Source organism: Canis lupus, chromosome 10 (genome assembly GCF_048164855.1).
Source record: "Canis lupus baileyi chromosome 10, mCanLup2.hap1, whole genome shotgun sequence".
Classification (NCBI taxonomy): Eukaryota; Metazoa; Chordata; class Mammalia; order Carnivora; family Canidae; genus Canis; species Canis lupus.
In genome coordinates, this window is record NC_132847.1 from 40,912,731 (window position 1) to 40,922,317 (window position 9,587).

The 9,587-nt window shown below is 37.3% G+C and overlaps 1 long non-coding RNA gene across 2 annotated transcripts in view; it reads left to right on the top strand.

Annotated features, from left to right (window-relative positions):
- Window positions 1–9,587, top strand: part of LOC140641507 (uncharacterized) — a 210,235-nt gene that overhangs the window by 25,440 nt on the left and 175,208 nt on the right. The window lies entirely within an intron of this gene.

Genomic DNA, 9,587 nt, shown 5'->3' on the forward strand with positions numbered 1-9,587 from the left:
TTCAGTGTCTGGAGGCATGCAAAATAAACTAACAAAAGATAGATTAACAGCAGTAAGGCACAATATTTTCTTAATGTTTACTTGCACAAGAGTTCATGGAAAGGAAGTGAAATTCAAGGAAGCTATTGGACTCAGGGGCTTATATACCATGTTAAGGAAGAAAAGGAGGTTTGAGCATCAAGAGAAGATTGAGTGAAATCTATGGGGGAATTAATGGAAAATAAAGGTTATTTTAGTAAAGTTGGTTTATGGAAACTCATCTTGGTGTTGACTGTCTATCTCTGATGGTAAGAATTGCTCTTCTCTTCCTGGTGGTGGTGGAGGCACTTTCACCTAGGGAAACTTATGCCCTGCTTTTTTAGGCAGATAAAAAGAGGGCAGAGAACTCTTTCTATATCTGTCAATTCTCCAGTTGCCATCAGTCTGCTCTAAATAATCCTTATGCCAACGTGGCCTATTTTGGGATCCTCTTTACTATATCAAGCATACCTTCCTTCTGTTATAACTTCATTTCCTCCCCCAGTTGGTTCCTCTCTGCTTATAAACATGCTCAAATCTTTCTCATCTAAGGATCCATCCTTCCCGTGTCCCTACAACATTCATTGGAAATAACATTTATTCAAGATTTAAAAGCACAGACACTGATCTAGGTGTTGAGGACATTGTGAGTGAATAATACAGATACAGTCCTTGTCCTCCTGAAATGTATAGTCTGTTGTCTATGTCCCCCACTAACTCCATCTAATCGCATTTCATTTCCTTTTCTTTTTTAAAAAGATTTATTCATGTATTTATTAGAGAGAGAGAGTGTGCGTGTGTGAGGGGAGGAGGTGAGGGAGAGGGACATGCTGAATCTGTGCTCAGTATGGAACCTGACATGGGGCTTGATCCCAGGACCCTGAGATCATGACCTGAGCCCAAGAGTCAGATGCTTAACTGAGCCATCAAGGTACTCCAAATCTCATTTCCTTTTCATCCAAACTTTAGAGTAATCTACTTTGCCTGCTCTTTCTCTCTTCTTAAATTAGTGCCATTCTGTCATCCAAACCACAAACCTAGGAACTCACCCCAGTTCACTCCTGCTCCTCATACCTACATATTGCCAAACACAGGAGATGTTACCTATTTTTTTTTTTAATGATTCCCTTTATCCATCTCTACCATTAGGTTTCTAGATTGGCCTCGATCGTCTCTTGTTCATCAGTGGTCATCATAACTGGTCCTCCTCCCTCTAGTTTTAGCTCCATTAAATCCCTCCTCCAGATGTCAGCCTTAGACATCACTCCTATACTTTTGAACCCTCAGAGATCCTCCGTTTCCTGCAGGGTAAAGTCCAAGTTCCTGGATGGAGGTCCATCTCCAACCTCACCTCCTGATTTGCTCTCTGTCCTTTCAGGTTTCTACATAGAGCATGTTCGGTATGTGAAACTGCTTAAACTCATAACTGCCAAGAACATCCTCTCTTGGGCTCTTTTGCCCACTGACACCTGGCTATATTTACCAGCAAAGATGCCTAACTTCATTATTCGAGGCTTAGCCTTTTGGCTTTTAGTCACCTACTCTAAAAAAGCCTTTCCAGGTTGGTCCTCTTCCTGGAGGGAGGGATGGCTGTCCTTCCTCTGTGCTTCCATACTAGCTATATGTATCTATCCATCACTATGCTTCCATAGTGGCTATTTGTATCTATCCATCACTATGCTCTTACTTTACAACTATTCATTCTGTCTTTCTCACCCAGCTTTGAGCTTCTTTAGAAAAGTGTTTGGAGCATGGTAGAAACTCAGTAAATATTTGTGCAGTGAAGTATGATCTGAGCTCTTCTATCACTGGATGAGATTCCCAGTACTAAAGATGTGGAGCGCAGTCCTAACTGGTCTTACTGCGTAGTGTCATTGGATAACCAGCATCTCCACCAAGAGATGAGATGTTAATGACTCTACCTTGGCCTTCACTCACTGCTTCATTAAACCTGTTCTGTGGTGAGAAATGTGCTTCACCCATGGCTGTAAGAAGAACACCTATGATGCACATTCATTATCACTTGTTTTTAACTCCTGCCTGGATCTTATCCCAGCACACTAGTTTCTCTTTCCATTGACAATAAAATCAGACATTTAAGGGTGATCTTGGGGGTTAGGCAAATGGGTATGGCTGAATTTGAGAAAGAAACCTGGTGTGTAACATGCCATTGAGACTTTCAGTGTCTGACACCTAAGGTTTTATTTATCTACTTACCCAATTAATTTTATATAAATGTGTATTTACATTTTAAGCATCTTTTGAAAGCTACCACATAACTTCCCAGAATAAGGATTGATCACAGAATGAGGATGCTTACTTCGGGGATGTCATGATGGTGTTCAAATCCCCAGTGCAAGGACTGAGGTCAGCAATTAGAGGTTGGGTAAACTCTCTGTTGAAATACATGTCTTCCTTCCATGTGCACAGATGTAAACATTCTAGTTGGAAAAGACCTTAGGGATCATTCTGGTGACTTCTCACTTTACCGACTCAGAAACTGAGCCTGTTAGCAGTTTAAGCCCATGTTCTCAGATGTTAGTCCATGGACAATACTGGGAAGTAGTATGTCCTGGAAAAAGGGTTACAAATATGAGTTTTCTATTCCCATCCCATCAGCAGGAATTTGACTGAGGTGGGGTTGGAAATCAGTGGTTTCAGTAAGTTGCCAAGTTATCCTCTTCTTTTCCACTGAATTCAGGTAGGACCCTCACTCTGACACACCAGTTTCTTGCCATTATTTCCACCTTCATGCTATTCACAAATTAGATAAAGGAATGATTCTTATTTATATCCACACAGCTTATAAGAAGTTCACAAAAACAAGACTACATTAGAGTCTTTCGGCTTACATTAGAGTTGCCTGTGCTGGATATCCTCCCATTATATCCCTTCGGGGTTCTTCATTGCCTGATTGGTAATTCTCCCATCTGAATTTTATCCCATCTTTGTTTCTCTGTCTTGTCCAAAATGATGTCATGAAAGATATCAAAAGCCTGGCTGACACCCAGAATGATGTATCTATCTCAACTTGCAGGCTTGTGAAACTATCAGAAAATGCTTTTTAAAAATGAAGATGAAACTGTTTTTTATTTCTTAGTATTCTCTCCTTCCTCAAAGTCTCTATGTGTCTCTCCTGGGTTTTCTAAATCTTTCTCTGACAATGACTCCTCTCATTCATTGACTCTTTCCCTTTATTTCTTATAGCCCAGTATTTTATCACTTCTACATACTCATTTTTCTACATACAGAGGTTGTTTCATCTAGACCGATGACTTCAAGCATTATCTGTTTGCTAATAATGCCAAAATCTCCAGCCACCCTGTCTAAAATGTAGGTCCCATATTTTCAGCTACACCTGGTGTTTGGCTGCAGCCCTATATTAGAAGTACAGTCACTTTCTGTCTGCCAACACCCCCTTCTTAGAGAATGTGCCTTCCCACAGCCCATAAAGGGTAGCCATGCAGATCACTATGTGACCTCTTCCCTCAGGCCATAGTTGATTTGACCAGAGTGACTATCTGCTCTAAGCCAGGCCAGTCAGATTCCTTTGCCTGGAAATCCCCTGCCAGAGAGCCCTACAACTGTAAGGTGATACAGGGCTTGAGACCTTCTCCAATTGATAAATAAGCAGAGGAAGCCAGTTGAGAGAAAGGATCTGGAGAATGGGGCAAATGTGCAAAGTGGAGCCAAGCAAATTGCAATGGGATTTCAGAGAGATCGAGATGGAGCAGGTGATTTCCTAAGAATTCTCTAGTGCTGATGAGCCCCTGCTGTGTTGCCTTCATTGTAGCTCACGAAATTCAATCATTTTTCAAATATCGTTCGACAACCTACTTACATCAGGAACTTCGCTAAGGGCAAGAAATATTTTGCTGGACAAGAAAAATGTAGTCTCTGACCTCACAAATCTTACATTTGAATCTTTTTTCACAGTAAATTCCTTTTTGCCTGCTCATGCTTGAGTGAGTTTGTTTCTTCCAACCCGGTGATCCACGATCAGTATTTAACTTAATTCTTAATATATCTCACATCAAACATGTGATCCTCACCATGCCAGCTCAGCAAGAAAGCCCAATCTTGATCAGTGGTATGGTAGTAGACCCTTGTTTTTAAAAGCAAAAACCTTATATTTGTATTTATTCCTCTTCTCCTTAATACATATTTAACCGATTGCCAAATACTTTGGATTCTACCTCAAAATGTCCTTTCCTTCAGATCTTCCTGTTTATCCTTACTTTTTTCCTACCTTAGATCAGATCCCTGATACCTCTCACCTACAGAGTTTCAATCACCTTTTGTCAGGTCCTCTTGTTGACAGCCTATCCCTACATTGGCTCATCCTCCATGATGTCACAACACTCCTTCCTAAGATTCATTTGTCATCCTGATACCCACCCCTAAACATATCCATCACCTCCTCTTCGCTCCAAGGACAAAATACAGACTTCTTTAACAAGAGGCCCTACATGACTTGCTCCCAAATTCTTCTCCATTATTCTTTCCCACAACTTCTACTCCAGTGATTTCCAACCACATTAAACACCTAGCATTCCCTGAGTTTGTGTTTTTCCAATACACATTTCTTTTTGTCTCAAAAGGCTTTTCTTGGATCTTTCTGGTAAACTCAACCAGACAAGCTCAAATATCATTTCTACTGATGTAGGCAGAAGATCTGTTCTCCTAAGGCATTCTGTTGACTCTTCTGAGTCTGCAATTTAGAAAAGAGTGAGAAGAGATCAAAGTAATAATAGTCCCTTACAACTATGCCTTATAGTCACAAAGGCTATTCCATTTGAACCATAAAACTGCTTATTTCATAATGAGAAAATGGGCTTAAAGCAACAAGTGGCCAATGTCACGTGGTCAGTCAGAGCTAGGAACCGGATTGTGGAGATAGGCCTTTGCAAAATCCTGTTACATAAAAGATCTGACTCCAGGTGCCTCAAGAGTTCTACACACATTTGATTTTAATTTCATCTAAAACATATTTTTTAAAGATTTTATTTATTTATTCCTGACAGACATACAGAGAGAGAGAGAGAGAGAGAGAGAGAGAGGCAGAGACACAAGCAGAGGGAGAAGCAGGCTCCATGCAGGGAGCCTACGTAGGACTCCATCCTGAGTCTCCAGGATCAGGCCCTGGGCCAAAGGTGGCGCTAAACTGCTAAACCACCCGGGCTGCCCTCATCTAAAACATATTTTAATTAAAAAATTGATTTAGATAAAATTCACATAACATACAATTTTAATTTATTTAAAGTGCAAAATCCATTGGTTTTTAATATATGTGCCATGTTGCACAGCCATTACCCCTACTGATTCCAGAATATTTCCATCATTCCTCCCAAAAACACTATTCCTCCTAATTCTACTCTCCTCCTACTACCTGGCAACCACAAACCCATTTTTTTTTGTCTCTATAGATTTGCCTATTCTGGATATTTCATATGAATGGTAGCATATGATATGTGTCCTTTTGTGTCTGACTTCTTTCACTTAGCATAATATTTTCAAGGCTCATCCATGTTGTAGTATGCGTCAGTACTTCATTCCTTTTTATGGCTAATTAATATTCCATTTTATGGCTATATCACATTTAAACAGTCTGTTCACTTGATGCACATTTGGGTTATTTTCATTTTTTTTGGTGACTGTGAATGATGCTGTTATTCATGTAGAAGTTTTTGTGTAGACATGGATTTACACTTCTCTTAGGTATATTTTTAGGAGTGAAATTGCTGGATCATGCAGTAAATATTTAACCTTTGAGGGACTGTTAAGCTTTTTCCATACAGTGGAACCATTTTATACTCCCACCAGCAATGTCTGAGGATTCCAATTTCTCTACATCCTCATCAGCACTTGTTCTTTTCCTTTGCATTTTTTTTAATGTAGCCATTCCAGTGGGTGTGAAATAGTATCTCATTATGGTTTTTAATTTTTTGCCTTTTCCTACTTCCTAACAAGCATCTTCTCCTGGCTTATTGGCCATTTAAAGATCTTCTTTGGAGAATGTGCACTCAGATTCCTTGTCCATTTTTAAATTGGGTTATTTGCCTTATTGTTGAGTTCTGACAGTTTTTTAGATATTTTGGATACTAGACTCTTATCTGATTGTAATTGGTATATATTTTCTCCCATTTTTTGGGCCGTCTTTTCACTCTTAATGGTTTTCTTTAAAGCATTAAAGTTTTTAATTTTGATAAGATCGAATTAATCTATTTTGTTGTTGTTGCTTATGTTTTTGATCTTATATTTAATAAATGGTTGCTTTTTCTAAGGTCACAAAACTATGCCAAGATGTTTCCTTTGAAGAGTTTTATAGTTTTAATGCTAATGTTTCGGTATGTCTTTAATCTATTTTGAGTTTATTTTTATAGATGATGTGAGGTAGAGGTCACATTTATTTTTTTTGCGTGTGGATACCTGTGTCCCAGAACCTTATGTTGAAACACTATTCTTTCCCCATTGAATAGTCTTTGAACCCTTGTAGAAAATTTATTTATATATATATATAGTTTATTTCTGGACTTCTGATTCTATTCCATTGATATATATGTGTATACTTATATCAGTACCATGCCGTTTTACTACTATAGCTTTATAGTTGGTTTTGGAATCAGGAAGTATGAGAACTTTGCTCTTATTTACTTTAATAATTTAAAAGCATGTGTATATGTTCTTCTGAAATTTTTTTTGTAATATGGCTTATTTTACACAATTTAAAAATTTACCTAAGAATTTAAGAAAAACATGAAGGGAGAAGCTTTATCAGTCTTTGCCAACCCACTATTAACATTTTAAAGTATTTCCTTAGAGTCTTAAAAAAGTATTTATCTGTCTATCTTCCTAGAATAAATTGAGATACATAGTTCTATACCTGCTTTATTCCACATAGCATTAGATCATGAGCAATATTACATGCTATTAAATATTCTCAGAAAATGTTTTTTTTATAGTTGCATTATTAATTATTCCTCTATAGCTGGACATGTGGGCTAGTTCAAGTCTTTTTCTGTCTAAATAATGATGAATTAAACTTGCTTATAAAAAAAGTCTTTTTGTACATACCTAATACCTTTTTTAGGACAGATGCCTAGAAATGGAATTACTTCATCAAAGCCTATTTTAAGACTTTTGATTTTAATGGTTAAGTTCTTTTATTAAAGAGTTGCAACAATTTCCAATTCCATTGATGTATGAAAATTCCATACCTCCCAGACTGTCAACATTGAATATTATCATTTCTAACATTTGCTAATTTAATAGAATGATAGCATCTTAGTCTTTTTTTCTTTTTCTTATGTGAGTATAGTTGACACACAATGTTACATTAATTCAGGTGTTCAACTTAGTGACTTGACAAGTTCATATACAGTGGGCTATGTTCAGTACAGGGATAGCCGCCACCTGTCCCATTACATCCCTATTACAGTATCATTGATGGTATTCCTTATGCTCAGCTTTTTATTCCCATGACTTACTCATTCCTTACCTGGAGGCTCTATCTCCCTACTTCACCTTTTATTTATTTATTTTTTTAAGATTTTATTTATCCATGAGAGACACAGAGAAAGAGAGAGGTAGAGACACAGGCAGAGGGGGAAGCAGGCTCCATGAAGAGAGCCCGATGTGGGACTTGATCCCAGGACTCCAGGATCACGCCCTGGGCCGAAGGTAGGATCTAAACCGCTGAGGCACCCAGGGATCCCCTCTACTTCACCTTTTAAAAATGAATACTAAAGCTGAAATTTTTGTATGTTTTATTGGAGTTCCTCTAGCTGTTCATATTCCATATCCGTTATTCTATGAAGATTTTAGTTATGTTTCCTAATGAATTGTCTGAATTCTGAAGTAATTATGGATGGATGCAGATACCTTGTTTGTCTTGTAGCAAATTTTCTTCTCGGTTTTTTGGATCTGCCTTTAGTTATGATCATTATATTCTTTGACTTACAGAAGCTTCACATTTCCCTTTAAATTTATTTATTTATTTATTTTTTAATTTTTATTTATTTATGACAGTCACACACAGAGAGAGAGAGAGAGAGAGGCAGAGACACAGGCAGAGGGAAAAGCAGGCTCCATGCACCGGGAGCCTGATGTGGGATTCGATCCCGGGTCTCCAGGATCGCGCCCTGGGCCAAAGGCAGGCGCCAAACCGCTGCGCCACCCAGGGATCCCCCCTTTAAATTTAATCTTCCAAGTTTCCCTCTGTATTTTCTTCAACAGCTTTTGGGTTTGGAATGTCTTTATTCACAAAAGGATCACAAAGATACTTGTCTCTCTGCTTTCATGTTTTAATAACTTTATGCCACCTGGATATTGCTGCAGTGTAGTCTTTAGGAAAAAATTAATTTTATTTTTTTCTGAAATTTTAGTCACACTATCTTATTTCTTATGGCCTTAAAATTTACAGCTGGTAGAGACCATGTTCATAGATGATTCTTCCTTTTTATAGTATTTTTTGGCATTTTATGTTTATTTTTGCCTCCAAATGAATTTTATCATCACACTGTCAAATATTTTTAAAATCCCATTGAGATTTGGATTGCATTTAGACCTATAAATTCATTTGACATATTTATAATATTCATTTTCCCATCCAGGAACATCATATATTCCTCTATTTTGACATCCCATAGCCAGGTTTTGCAGTTCTTTTCATATAGATCATGCCTATAGGGACGCCTGGATGGCTCAGCAGTTGAGCGTCTGACTTCAGCTCAGGGCGTGATCCCAGGATCTGGGATCAAGTCCCACATCGGGCTCCTTGCATGGAGCCTGCTTCTCCCTCTGCCTGTGTCTCTGCCTCTCTCTCCCTGTGTCTCTCATGAATAGATAAATAAAAATCTAAAAAAAAAAAAAATTAGATCATGCCTATAAGCTTTTCTCTAGGGCTTTTGTGTATCTTTTTGTTAAAATAGTGAATAGGACATTTTTGCTGTTTTTCTATTTAAAATATACTTTCACTGATATGCAATAAATATTTCAATTTATACTTTTGTCTCAAATCTTTTGATTATCTTTGATAATTTTTCAGTAGATGCTTTGTAGTTTTAAGGTTATGTGATATGATATAATTTACATATAATTATTATGTTATGTTTATTTTCAATAACTGGAATTCCTTTTCTTTTTCAAATATTAATATAATGTTCAGAACTTTAAGGATAGTATTATACAACAGTGGGTTGGAGGGAATCTTTATCTTATTCCTATTGCTATTGGGAATACCTCCAGTGCTTGCCTTGTTGTTAAGAAAATGGCTGGCTTCCTTCATGTTAAGAAAGCATCCTTCTGTGTTGCTAAATAATTTTTTTAAAATAAGGAATCAGGGTTGCTATATGATTTTCTTTTTTTTAAAAAAAAAATTAAGGAATTAGAATGGAATTTTATTGCTATCTTGTCATTATCCTTTGAAATAATCATACATGTATCCCAGCAGGGGATATCACACACACATACTGATTTCCTACTACTATATTTCCTATATTTACATTTGTGGGAAATACCTTATTTTATTGTGGTATATCATTTCTTTAATTAACTGCTGAATTATATTT